We start from the raw sequence: 14,012 nt of genomic DNA, 5'->3' as shown, positions 1-14,012 counted from the left end.
AGAGCTTTTTTTTTTTTTAAAGTAGTAACCATTCAGATAAGTGATTTTTCGTTTAGATTAATTTTATGCCTGAAACCATCCCTAGCAGAAATTTCTTTCCTGTTACTATTAGCGAGGACTGACTGGCATGACATGCCTACAACAGAAGGCTCTGCTTGAAATAACGTAGGTAAACCTAAAAATGAAGAAAGATGAGTAGGTGGGGAAATAATAAGAAATCTGGTCCTCACAGCAACAGAGCAAACTGGAGGAAGTAGGGAGAGAAAGGCAGACACAGACCTTCCTATGTAGTGTGTCATTGGGATTTTTTTCTGAAGGTTAGGACAGGGAATAGAGGTTGTGTCCTCTTCCCATATTTTCTAAGTCCCAGGTTACACTAGAAAAGGCTTCTAGTATAGTTATACTTGCAAAACCTTTTCCTAGTGTAGGCACAGCTTATACCAGCCAAAACAGTTTGGTTATACTGGTTTGCTGAGTGAAATAAGCTATATTGGCATAAGCACTTTTTTGATGATATAACTGCATCCATATATTAGGACTTTTGCTAATATAGAAATGTCATTAAAAGTCACATTCCTAACCAACCTTACTATACTGGCAAAAGATTTAAGTGTAGACCGGCCTAAACACATCTAAATAGGTGTTGAGACTGAGCCCAAGAGAAGAAATTGCAGCTGTCACTGATAGATACCCTTCTGGGACACAAAAGGTCTAACCCTCAAAGATAATGACTGCATAAACCATCAAGGTACACCCACTCTTCAGACACCACATCCATGTCCCAAAAGATATTAAAGTGCAGTCTAATAGTTATCTTTGTGCTATCAAGCTAATGACTATTTATCATTTAGTACTATTTAGTTACTTTATGCAACTGGAAAGTATTAATTTCCAACCACAATGGTTCAAAAAGATCAGACCTTAAAACAATCACTTCTACCTCTATCCAGCAGAACTTTTTTTTGGCAATGGTGCAGAACTTATTGACTCCAGAGCTCAGAGGAATGTAGTTTTCAGTACTATCCGCATGAAAGACACACCTGGCCTTTCTAATTCTTGTTTCATTTAACAAAACAGTGATCTGTTCCTTTTAAATGCATGAACAATGGAGCTTCTTATTCAAACTCTTTCCAAATCAAAATTTGAAAGGTTGAAGCAGGTACTTTAGAATGACAAGAAAACAGAAAATTATTCAGATCTGAGACTAAAAATATTTAAGGACATTCTAGTGCTTAAAATAGATAAGAAAATTATATTTTTAATTAAGTTAACTTTAACCTTTAAGCTAAACACACCAAATTGTTATTTAGAATCATAGAATATCAGGGTTGGAAGGGACCTCAGGAGGTCATCTAGTCCAACCCCCTGCTCAAAGCAGGACCGATCCCCAACTAAATCATCCCAGCCAGGGCTTTGTCAAGCCTGACCTTAAAAACTTTTAGGGAAGGAGATTCCACCACCTCCCTAGGTAACACATTCCAGTGTTTCACCACCCTCATAGTGAAAAAGTTTTTCCTAATATCCAACCTAAATCTCCCCCACTGCAACTTGAGACCATTACTCCTTGTTCTGTCATCTGCTGCCACTGAGAACAGTCTAGAGCCATCCTCTTTGGAACCCCCTTTCAGGTAGTTGAAAGCAGCTATCAAATCCCCCCTCACTCTTCTCTTCCGCAGACTAAACATCCCCAGTTCCCTCAGCCTCTCCTCATAAGTCATGTGTTCCAGTCCCCTAATCTTTTTTGTTGCCCTCCACTGGACTCTTTCCAATTTTTCCACATCCTTCTTGTAGTGTGGGGCCCAAAACTGGACACAGTACTCCAGATGAGGCCTCACCAATGTTGAATAGAGAGGAACGATCACGTCCCTCGATCTGCTGGCAATGCCCCTACTTATACATCCCAAAATGCCATTGGCCTTCTTGGCAACAAGGGCTCACTGTTGACTCATATCCAACTTCTCGTCTACTGTAACCCCTAGGTCCTTTTCTGCAGAACTAAGGCCGAGCCATTCGGTCCCTAGTCTGTAGCGGTGCATCGGATTCTTCCATCCTAAGTGCAGGACTCTGCACTTGTCCTTGTTGAACCTCATCAGATTTCTTTTGGCCCAATCCTCCAATTTGTCTAGGTCCCTCTGTATCCTATCGCTACCCTCCAGCGTATCTACCTCTCCTCCCAGTTTAGTGTCATCTGCAAACTTGCTGAGGGTGCAATCCACACCAACCTCCAGATCATTTATGAAGATATTGAACAAAACCGGCCAGGGGACCGACCCCTGGGGCACTCCACTTGATACCAGCTGCCAACTAGACGTGGAGCCATTGATCACTACCCGTTGAGCCCGACAATCTAGCCAGCTTTCTATTCACCTTGTAGTCCATTCATCCAGCCCATAATTCTTTGACAGTGTCAAAAGCTTTGCTAAAGTCAAGGAACAACACGTCCACTGCTTTCCCTTCATCCACAGAGCCAGTTATCTCGTCATAGAAGGCAATTAGATTAGTCAGGCATGACTTGCCCTTGGTGAATCCATGCTGACTGTTCCTGATCACTTCCCTCTCCTCTACGTGCTTCAGAATGGATTCCTTGAGGACCTGCTCCATGATTTTTCCAGGGACTGAGGTGAGGCTGACTGGCCTGTCGTTCCCAGGATCCTCCTTCTTCCCTTTTTTAAAGATGGGCACTACATTAGCCTTTTTCCAGTCATCTGGGACCTCCCCCGATCGTCATGAGTTTTCAAAGATAATGGCGGATGTGATTGCAGAGCCATTGGCCAACTCCTTTAGCGCTCTCGGATGCAACGCATCCGGCCCCAGGGACTTGTTACCGTCCAGCTTTTCTAAATAGTCCCAAACCACTTCTTTCTCCACAGAGGGCTGGTCACCTCCTCCCCATGCTGTGCCGCCCAGTGCAGTAGTCTGGGAGCTGACCTTGTTCGTGAAGGCAGAGGCAAAAAAAGCATTGCGTACATTAGCTTTTTCCACATCCTCTGTCACTAGGTTGCCTCCCTCATTCAGTAAGGGGCGCACACGTTCCTTGACTTTCTTCTTTTTGCTAACATACCTGAAGAAACCCTTCTTGTTACTCTTAACATCTCTTGCTAGCTGCAACTCCAGGTGTGATTTGGCCTTCCTGATTTCACTCCTGCAAGCCCGAGCAATATGACAGGATGAGTATAAATATAGACAGTTTACCTTTTGAATCTTATTCACTGCAGATAAAGACAAAGACAAGACAGAGCTTGAAAAGAGACTGCTGAGTTTTGGATCATGTTTGAACTCTGTTCCAATGCTATTCCAACTTAAACCATGGTCCAGATTAGGCCTCCTCATTCACTTTTAATTTTAAGCCCAGCAATTCTCAAAACTGTGGGTCGGGACCCCAAAGTTCCAGGGCCAGCATTAGACTTGCTGTGGCCAGGTGGGCTGAAGCAAAAGCCCAAGGGCTTCAGCCTGGGTCATGTAGTAATTTCAGGGGGTCGCGGTGCACGGAAGTTTGAGAACTACTGTTCTAGCCAATTTCACTTTCAGATTCTCACACTGCAGCATGAGGTTGCCAACACTGTAAGGGGATATTGATTGCTACATGCATTTACAGGGAATTTAAGCATTTATATTTGTGCTGATTTAAACTGAAGACTTCACTGATATTTTTAAATTTTCATGTATTTAGGGTTTTTTTTAAATAAAAAAAATTACTGCATTACTAAATCATAGGTCTGAAAATATCCCTTTAAATACTAATGTCATTAACAAATTCAAAATCTTACAAGTAGTTTAACTAGCAAGTTGAAAGTTTATTCAGGCTTTCTTAAGCCAGTCGCCTTAGCACTAAAGTAGTAAACTAAAATTTTCTCAGTGTACAAAAAGGTGTTGCCTTTAGAAACATGGAGTGAGCGGGGGACGAGGCCTCACAGAAGGGCAGGGGTGTTTGCTTTTGTGTGATTAGCAAGTTGGCAACCCTAACTATAGCTTTAATTAAATTAATGTACTAATATGCATTGTTGTAATCCCTACAGTCACCCACCCTCAGAGGAAAAAACGAGACTTACAATTTGAGAAGAAATCAGACACAGAATTACCAGTCCAGGATACAGTGATCTATTTGAGAGTTCACTTTATTTTGCCACAGGCCTCTTGTTCTTTTTTGCTTTACTGATTTTGTAGTCAAACAGCAACAAGCTGTGCACTATTAACATCAATAATTTATTTGTGTTCCGATGCAACAGGCAACTCAAAGCGGCAGTTACAGTTTGTTTTAATTTCAATTTAAAGTATACTTAGTGAACCACTGGAAAAAAGGTAAATTAAAGGAAAGACGAATGATTTCTGCACCTTCAGGAACAAAGCCATTTTAGAATTAAAAAGATATCAAACTTGAACCTCAAAAGAGGTAATTCAAATCCAACTCCTATAACTAATCAATTAAACCAGACCTACATATTGTTTCCTCCAGCCTTTAATGCAGCCAAGGGAAGAAAAGTTCTCCCTGGGACTGCAGGTTTATATTATACAGTTACTCCAATATTATAATAGGAATTGTCAGACAACCTTAACAGACAGTGCTACCAGCCCCTCCTACAATTATTCAGGTTTTTCTCCTATATTTGTAGAAAAAGTTTGTTAAATTTGAGCTTATATATAAATATATATTATAGCGTATAATATATATTTATGTTATACACTATGTTCTGATGGTGAAGCACTCAACTAGCCTTCATGTACAATCAGCCTTCAGTCTACACCACTTCCTTGCCCTCATTTTTACATGTATGTAAAATAAATCATCTTTTTAAGAGTTCTAAGGCCAAAGCAGCTGAGAGTTTAAAGCTACAATCTGGAGATCCAATAAGAAGACATGGATAATTGGAGTTATTTTTTCAGAATGGCTGACTCTCTATGCCATCCTGCCATGGAAGAAATACTGTGCCAAGGAAAATCTTGATTTCAAGATTTTATTACTTATTGATAATGCACCGGCTCATCCAATCAACCTGGACGACCTGTGCAAAAAAGTCAAAGTTGTCTTTCTGCCACCTAACACCACATCACTCACCCAACCCAGAGACCAAGGAGCCATCGCTGCATTTAGGGCATATTACTTATGCCATACTTTCAACCAGCTCATCTGAGCCACCAATGGGGAAGGCAAGCCTACGATTCGGCAATTTTGGTGTGACTACAATATCCTCAAGTGCATCGATAACATCAGCAAGTCCTGGGCTGAAGTTACTCAGGCATGCATGAATGGTGTGTGGCGAAAGTTGTGGCCTGAATGTGCCAATGACTTAAAAGGATTTAAAAATGATGTCCCTGCTATGAAGAAAGAGATCCTTGGCTTGGCCGAGAAAGTAGGTTTTGATGAGGTGGAAGAAGCAGACATTACACAACTTCTGCAATCACACAGAGAAGAGCTAACCAATGAAGATCTGATACAACTAGAGGTGATGAAAGCAATGGAAGAAGGCGGCCAAGAAGTAAAAGAAGAACCAACCCATCAAAACTTGACTGCAAAATGCCTTTCCAAATGATTGAAGCTGGCTTGCAAATCCTTAATGATTACGATCCTGACATGGAACCCAGCTCCAAAGTGATTAGGGGAGTTGGTCATGTAATGAATTGTTATAAAGCAATTTACCAAGAAAAAAAAGAAAACAAAACAATCGCAAGATGTGTTTTTCCGAATTGGGAAAGTTCAGCAAGAACAGCAAGAGGAGCAGCCGCATGATCCACATTCTTCCACCCTTTGACTCTACCACCTCAACCAAGCTTCACAATCATCATTGCTGAGTACAGTATTAAATTGTTTGTTTAAAATTCTTTAAAAAACTTATACTGTATATGTATATAATGTCTTCTGTCTGGCGAAAAAGATTTCCCTGAAACCTAACCCCCCCATTTACATTAATTCTTATGGGGAAATTGGATTCGCTTAACATCGGTTCGCTTAAAGTCGCATTTTTCAAGAACATAACTACAATGTTAAGTGAGGAGTTTGTATACATCTTGGCTCTGCCTCTTCTGGTTCGTGGGACTTCCAGGATGGAATGCTGAGGTCCAAAGTCACATGGGGCAATAAGGCAGCTCAAAAAAGTTGGGGTCCCAGGTACCACTGTTCCCTGAACTGGGATCTGGGAGGGGAATGGCCTCTGGGAGCACTGCTACAGTGGGAAGGAGTTACTGTTGTTCCCAGCAGCTTGTATTGTCCAGGGGCTGCATAATATGGCTGGGGGCTGGTGTGCAATGGGACCTTGCCTATTGCCTTAATAGTAACATGCACTGCAACAGGGCATATTGGTTTTGTATTGCCTCCAGGAGTTACCTCTGAATCTCTTTTTCCATACTATCTTTGGCCATGGCAGTGCCATTTCCTGACAACTAACATGCTGTCCTTCACCACAGCAACGATCTCCCTGGAAAGCTCCTTATCAGATTCCCCTTGATCCTCAGATACTACCTCCACCTCTACACATTTTTGGCAGGTTTTTTGGGCTATGTAATCATGTCCATGAACACTTCATTGCAAATTTTCCATTTTCTCCCTCTCAGGTTTCACAGCTGCTCCTCCATTAATAAGGGTGTGTACTTTCAGGTTTGGCCAGTGCAGGTGCAGAGGTATTAAAAAAATGACAAGTCGTTATTGTTCATATTCCAGAGAGAGTATAGGATTATTTTTTTACATGCATTTCTTGCTTTACCTCTGTGAGATTTTTCCCACTCTTGGGGGAACCTTGGAGATGTTAAGTGGTATGTGCACAGCGAGTTTTTTCTGTGCAGTCTCTGTTGCATATCTTTGCCATTGTGTCTTGGAGGCTAGGTGGGATTGGGAATTACGTTGCCAGTCTGGGAACAGGGTTGGGAATTATGTTCTCAGTCTGGCTTTGCTGCCCCTTAGAGATCGTTATACGGTGTTGGAGGGTTTATTGGAGTTACGCTGGGGTTGAGCTAGATAGTAATCCTCTCTACATCCCCTTTAGGATGACATTACACTGAGAAGATGAGTGGGAGGCAGAGAATGGCCTTATACAAAAAGGCAAAGGGCAGACCAGCAAGATACACTGAAGTTATGCACCAAGATGTTCCCCCCTACCCCAGGAGTGCTGCAGGAGTGAAGGGGAGTCATAAGGTACACTGGTGGGGATGGCCATGCAGCTATTCCTCAATCTCCAATAAAAACTGAGCAACTTCTCAACCTTATAATTGTCTTTATTTCCCCTGCAGACATGTTGAAAGTGCAGAGAAAAATATATAGGGCTCTGCAATGATGGCCTGAAGCATTCACTGTTACGCATCCGTAAGAATGTATGTTACAGGGCTCAATAAAATCTGCTGCCTTTGGCAGCACTTCAGTGTACTGCCCCCTTCCCTCCTCCCCCCCACCCCCCCAAAATGCTGCTGAAATTTGGCCCAGCTGCCCCATCATGACAGAGGAGTAGCTGGGACAAATCTGAGTGAGTTGCACCGCAACCTGGTGCACAGGGTTGCCATGCCACTCAAATATGGCCTGCCCACCCAAGATACTTCCTCAGAAATCTGCCACCCTAGGCAGCTTCTTAGCTTGTCTACATCTAGAGCACCCTCTGCACAGGGCATTTACAGGGGAGATACTCTGCAGCTTTACAGGCATGCAACATTGATGTCTACCTCACATAAATGAGAAAACTAATCAAAAACTTTTTTCCTTGTAACCGCAGCTCAATAAACTTTTGCATTTCACTCAAAAACATGTCTTCCTTATTTGAATACGACATGGGAGAGGGTCGAGCAGTGGCTGTCCACCATTTTGAGTCAGCAAACAGCAGCGGTAGTGTTCGCTGAGCAGAACAGCTGAGGGAAGGGGAAAGAAAAATAGTACATGGGCATGTGGTTTACACAGTGTGGGGCTGAAAATGGTAGCTATTGGTGGCTTTAGCAAAAGATGGGGGCAGATTGCCCAATCAGATTAGCCACCATTTTGAAAGGTAAATGAAGGGGTGAATGTTTCCTCCATCAGCCCATGCTGTCCAGAGACCTTGGAGTCGGAAAGACTTCTAGCTCACATCTGCCTACAATGGCTGTGGCCTTGGGGCTCCCAGAACAGAAGCTAGCATGGCTGTATAACATAATAAATTAAAACTTAAGAAGAAACTTTAAAAATATTAAACTTACATGCTGTGGTCCCCTTCATAGGATCAGTCTCCTCAGTCCCGGTCTGGGTTGCTGCCTGGGACTCAGGGTTGGTTGCTGCAGGGCAGAATTGGGCCTATGTTCTCCTGGCTCACATCAGGGTCCTGAGTCCTAAACAGATCTTAGCTTTCCAGAGAGCTCTCTTCACTGGCCTCCTTGTGCCCATCCCCCACATGAGACTTGTTGGCCATCCTGGGAGAGGGTGGGCGCAAAGAGTAGAAAGGAGGGGGTGGAGCACCAACCAGCAAGCTGCACAAGCTGCCTAGGTTGGGTGGTGGTTTAGTTGTATAAAATCCTGTCCAGCTCCTCAAAAAATGGACAGGTTACATATCCCCTGACAGATTTTTTTCTTTTTAATTTTTTTCATTATAATGTAGGAGCTCATGAGCTGTTTAGTCTCTATCTGACACTGTTCAACGCCTGGATCATGGCCACTCAAAGACATCTGCCTAGCTGGCTGGCCACAAGAGCTTCCCACACTGATGCTTTTCCCCAGATGGGAATTAGATCCAGGGTCTCAGCGTGGCTCCAAGCATCTGCTCAGGGCATGTTGTAGGGCATCTGGAGTTTGTCACAGCTATTGAGACAAAACGGAATCCAGAAGCAAATGGACAAAATCTGGCTGTAACCAGCTTATAAACAGGAGAGGGACATCCAATCAACTTGACCCCAGAACCACGCTGGACACACAAATAAAAAGACACGTCAGTAATGGTTGACTGCAAAGTAGTATGAGATAGACCTTGGCAGATTGCCAGAGTAGTTGGCAGCATTGTATGCACAGGTACAAACCAGACTACCTTGCTTCGCAGCAAAGTCAGTTCACTTGAAAAGCAGACTCCAGAGTTCACAATAAATGCAGAGCTAGTGTACTGCAATGAACTGCATCATGTGTATGCAAGTGTTCTCAAACCAAATTAACTCAACTCAATTCCATGTAGACAAGCCATAAAACTAGTTAACATTTAGGACTTAACTTGAGTCCAGATTTATACCTAAAATACCCGTATAATTGTCCATCAAATGTGATACAAGCTCCCACCATCTATTTTACAAGTGCTCATGAACTGTTTCAATAACACCATAAGAAGTACTACATTTAACATTTTGAAGTGCACAGAAAATATGCACCTTGGGATATTTGTTTCAAAAGTAAATTTTGATTTCTGAAAGAACAGTGGCCTATCACTAATGCAGAGTAACTGAATAAGATATGCGATGGCCATAAAAAAGGTATATTATACTGCTTAAAAAATTAAACAGTTCATTTTAATGTTAGCGTAGTAACTCAGTTCTCTCTCACTAAATTCCAAATATTTAAAAAACTTAAATTAACGAAAAGGACTTGTCAGGCTAACAGCATTCAGATCTTAAGACAACAGTTTTATGTTCATGCCTTTGGACATTTATATTTCATTGTATATGAAGGGGGGGGGAAGAGGAAGAGGAGGGAAAATAACCGCCCTTCCTTTCCCAATCACTGCCACAGGGCATTGGAACATACGGTATGCTATGTAGCTGTAAATCAAACTTACTTTTTCATACCTGCCCCTGCAATCGTACGTTACAAAAAACTCAGCAACAATGATATACACTACAGTTTCAAACAACTGGGGTCGAACTGTATTGCGTGCTTGATGGACCAGTAAGATTTGGGAAAAGATGGACCAGTAAGATTTGTGCTTTTCTAACAGTAGTTACTCCACCAGATCAACGAAAAGAAGTGATGGGCTCTGAAAGCCTAAGAATAATGGCTGTGACTCAGGACATTCAAAATGGAGGAAATCTTCCAAACTTGACAGGAAAAATTCCTTTCCCTTCACCACCAGAAAAAGTTTATGGCCTATTCAATTTTTCATTTTATATTAAATGAAATCAGTATAACTTCTGCTAATACTGTCAAAAGAGGGGTTGTTGTCAGGGTGGAAAGCCTTGATTTAAACCATCAACTTTTCCATTTGTACTTCAGTCATTTTATATACGGAGAGGTGCACTCTCATTGGTTAATATAACCATTAAAACATGTTGATTACAACTAAAAAGAGAGCCTTCACCCTAGATTTTGTACATCTTTTTGCTATCTGGGAGAGTACTCTATAAACTACATATATTTGTTTAATTATATAGCTTAATATTTTCAGATTCTTATTAATTGTACTTTTTAGTATGTTGGAAAATGGTAAATGATATACTGCTTACTTAACTAGATAATTAACTGTTTGCTCATGTTCTATGTCAAGCTGCATTAGTATAGTAACTGCAATTTAAACACACAAAACAACATAAATTTTACAGGTTTTGTTTTTTTAAACAAAACCACCTTAAATGTTTTGGATACAAACTTCAGGTGTTCTTCCATGAGCTGCAGGGTAAGTGCAAGTCTACACTTAAAATGCTGCATCAGCACAGCTGCACTGATACAGCTGTGCTGCTATAGCACTTTAATGAAGTTGCTCTAAGCCGAAGGGAGAGAGCTCTCCTGTCAGTATAGTTAATATTTATGAAGAGGTGGTAGCTATGTCAGCGGGAGACGCTATGCCACTGACATAGCGCCATTCTTCACGCCCCGAACAACTTAGTTATACCAATATGGGTCTGTAGTACGGACCAGACCTAAGTTTTCACAGCTGGTGGAGTCATAAATGTTCATAATTTGAGAACTGAGCCAATCAGAACTCAGGCAGGGAGACATTATAAAATGGGAGTAAGACCACCCAGGTGGGCTCAGTGTATGATCCTAATGAGATACATGATATTGTCTCTTGGAGTCAGAGGCTGGGTCCCAGCGCCTGTGATAACTTTGCCAGTCTCTTGCACCCAGTAGCACACCCCTGGGTTCCTCACAGAATCAAGTCCTTAATACAATACATGACCTATTGTGCTATATTTATAAAGGTTCACCTCAAAAGTTAGAATCCAGGGAAAACTACTTTCTTTATATAGAAAAGTAGACCTTAACTTAACATATTTTATATAGAGCTGTTAAGCGATTAAAAAAAGTAATCGTAATTAATCACACTGTTAAACAATAGAATACTATTTAAATATTTTGGGGTGTTTCCTACATTTTCAAATATATTCAATTACAACACAGAATACACAGTGTGCAATGTTCACTTTATATTTATTTTTGATTACAAGTATTTGCACTGTAAAAAAACAAAATAGTATTTTTCAATTCACCTAATACAAGTACCATAGTGGAATCTTTTTATCATAAAAGTTGAACTTACAAATATAGAATTATGTAAAAAAATTGCATTCAAAAATAAAAATGTGAAATTTTAGAGTCTACAAGTCCAGTCAGTCCTACTTCTTGTTCAGCCAATCGCTCCGACAAACAAGTTTGTTTACATTTGCAGGAGATAATGCTGCCTGCTTCTTGTTTACAATGTCACCTGAAAATGAGAACAGGCATTTGCATGACATTGTTATGGCCAACGTTGTAAGATATTTACATGCCAGATGCGCTCAAGATTCATATGTCCCTTCATGCTTCAACCACCATTCCAGGGGACATGCATCCATGCTGATAATGGGTTCTGCTCGGTAACAATCCAAAGCAGTGCAGACAGACGCATGTTCATTTTCATTATCAGAGTCAGATACCACCAGCAGAAGGTTGATTTTCTTTTATGGTGGTTCAGATTCTATAGTTTCCGCATCGGAGTGTTGCTCTTTTAAGACTTCTGAAAGCATGCTCCACACCTCGTCCCTCTCAGATTTTGGAAGGCACTTCAGATTCTTAAACCTTAGGTTGAGTGCTGTAGCTATCTTTAGAAATCTCACATTGGTGCCTTCTTTGCGTTTTGTCAGATCTGCAGTGAAAGTGTTCTTAAAATGAACAACATGTGCTCGGTCATCATCCGAGACTGCCAGAACATGAAATATATGGCAGAATGCAGGTAAAACAGAGCAGGTGACATACAATTCTCCCCCAGGGAGTTCAGTGACACATTTAATTAACGCCTTTTTTTTTTTTTTTTTTTTTTTTTAAAAACAAGCGTCATCAGCATGGAAGCATGACCTCTGGAATGGTGGCCAAAGCATGAAGGGACATACGAATGTTTAGCATATCTGGCATGTAAATACCTTGAAATGCCAGCTACAAAAGCGCCATGCAAATGCCTGTTCTCACTTTCTGGTGACACTGTAAATAAGAAGAGGACAGCATTATCTCCTGTAAGTATAAACAAGCTTGTCTGTCATAGCGATTGGTTGAACAAGTAGGAGGACTGAGTGGACTTGTAGGCTCTGACGTTTTACATTGTTCTGTTTTTGAGTGCAGCTATGTAACAAAAAAAAATCTTCGTTTGTAAACTTTCACAACAGAGATTGCACTATAGTACTTGTATGAGGTGAACTGAAAAATACTATTTCTTTTATCACTTTTTACAGGGCCAATATTTGTAATCAAAAATATACTCTGATTTCAGTTACATCACAGAAAACAATATATATGAAAATGTAGAAAATTTCAATTGGTATTCTATTGTTTAATAGTGCAACGATTAAAACTGTGATTAATAGTGATTTTTGTAATTACTCGCACAAGCTAACTGCAGTGAATCGACAGCCCTAATTTTATACTAAATTCAGATTTAATTTCAAACAGGTTTACTTTTAAAAAGAAAGTTATAATTTAAACAAAATTTTAAAAATCCAACTTGAAAAAAAATCAGGTTTTTTTATTGTAAAATATTGATTTTTATTCACCCAGCTGTTTGGCAATTCTATGAAAACCAAATGGCAAACTGGAATAAGGGCGTGCCTGTCGATATGTTAGCTATGGAAATGACAGGAATAAAGGTTTCTCTTATCATATAAAGATCTTTAACTCATTATTCTATTTTGTGTTCCACTAGTCCCCAACACTCTGCTGCTCAATTTTCAAATTTAAAACTCAGTGTATTAATATATTCATATTAATATATTTACAGGTTATTTCTACATAGAAAACAGAACGTAGTTAGAAACAGTGATGTTCATAGTAAATTCCTGAAAACAGAGGGTTGTAGTAAATAGAAGCTTCAAGGAGATTTCAGTAATCACTCACTTTCCTGAAACCATATCAGACCCTATCATAAGAAAAGTTCTATATGAAATTTGATGAAATAGCATTTATTACAATACTCAGAATACAAACATCTCCTTCAACTGTTCCATTCCCAGAAGGGTAAAATTTTCTTACACTTTTCTGTACTAATGCAAATGTCTGGGTACACTTCTCCAATGCCAGCAGAATAAGAAAAATCATTTGAAGTTTGACATCCTCTATCAAAGGGGAGGATAGCTTATTATTAACAGCTGAAACTTTGAAATGACAATTTGAACAATTAGAATGACATGATCAATATTACAGCTAATCCTGTAAGAGAGAGTGGGCTCTTACTGAAGAACTCAAAAGCCAAGTTAGAGTTACTCTTCGCTGCACCCATGGAATCCCAAAAGAATATCTTTAAAAAAAAAAAAAACAACCAAAAACACCCACTACTTGTTTGGACAAAAAGATGAACTGAAGCCCAGGCTACTGTCTTGCATATTTCTTATATAGTGTGACCTCTGCCACTTTGCCTTACAAGAAGACAGCTCTGGTTTGACTGAGGTTTGAAGAATGCCTTCACCGATAATTACTTTACCCACCTAGGTAAAACAGAGGGAAATTACACAGCACTCTAAATAATCATCCAAGCCTTTGGGATATTCTGAAGATGTACCTGAAATTGCCTCTTACATACCTTATTAACACATCATGCATCTGATGAAGTGATATGTAGCTCACGAAAGCTTATGCTCAAATAAATTTGTTAGTCTCTAAGGTGCCACAAGTACTCCTTTTCTTCTTCTTA

General features: G+C 40.4%; 1 protein-coding gene across 4 annotated transcripts in view; it reads right to left on the bottom strand.

Moving 5' to 3' along the window:
* Positions 1 to 14,012, bottom strand: part of PACSIN2 (protein kinase C and casein kinase substrate in neurons 2) — a 127,767-nt gene that overhangs the window by 82,696 nt on the left and 31,059 nt on the right. The gene's annotated exons all lie outside the window — the stretch shown is intronic.

The sequence above is a fragment of the Caretta caretta genome, chromosome 1 (assembly GCF_965140235.1).
Source record: "Caretta caretta isolate rCarCar2 chromosome 1, rCarCar1.hap1, whole genome shotgun sequence".
Lineage (NCBI taxonomy): Eukaryota > Metazoa > Chordata > Testudines > Cheloniidae > Caretta > Caretta caretta.
Note: the sequence above shows the minus strand (reverse complement) of the source record. Positions and strands in the feature narration are given on the sequence as shown.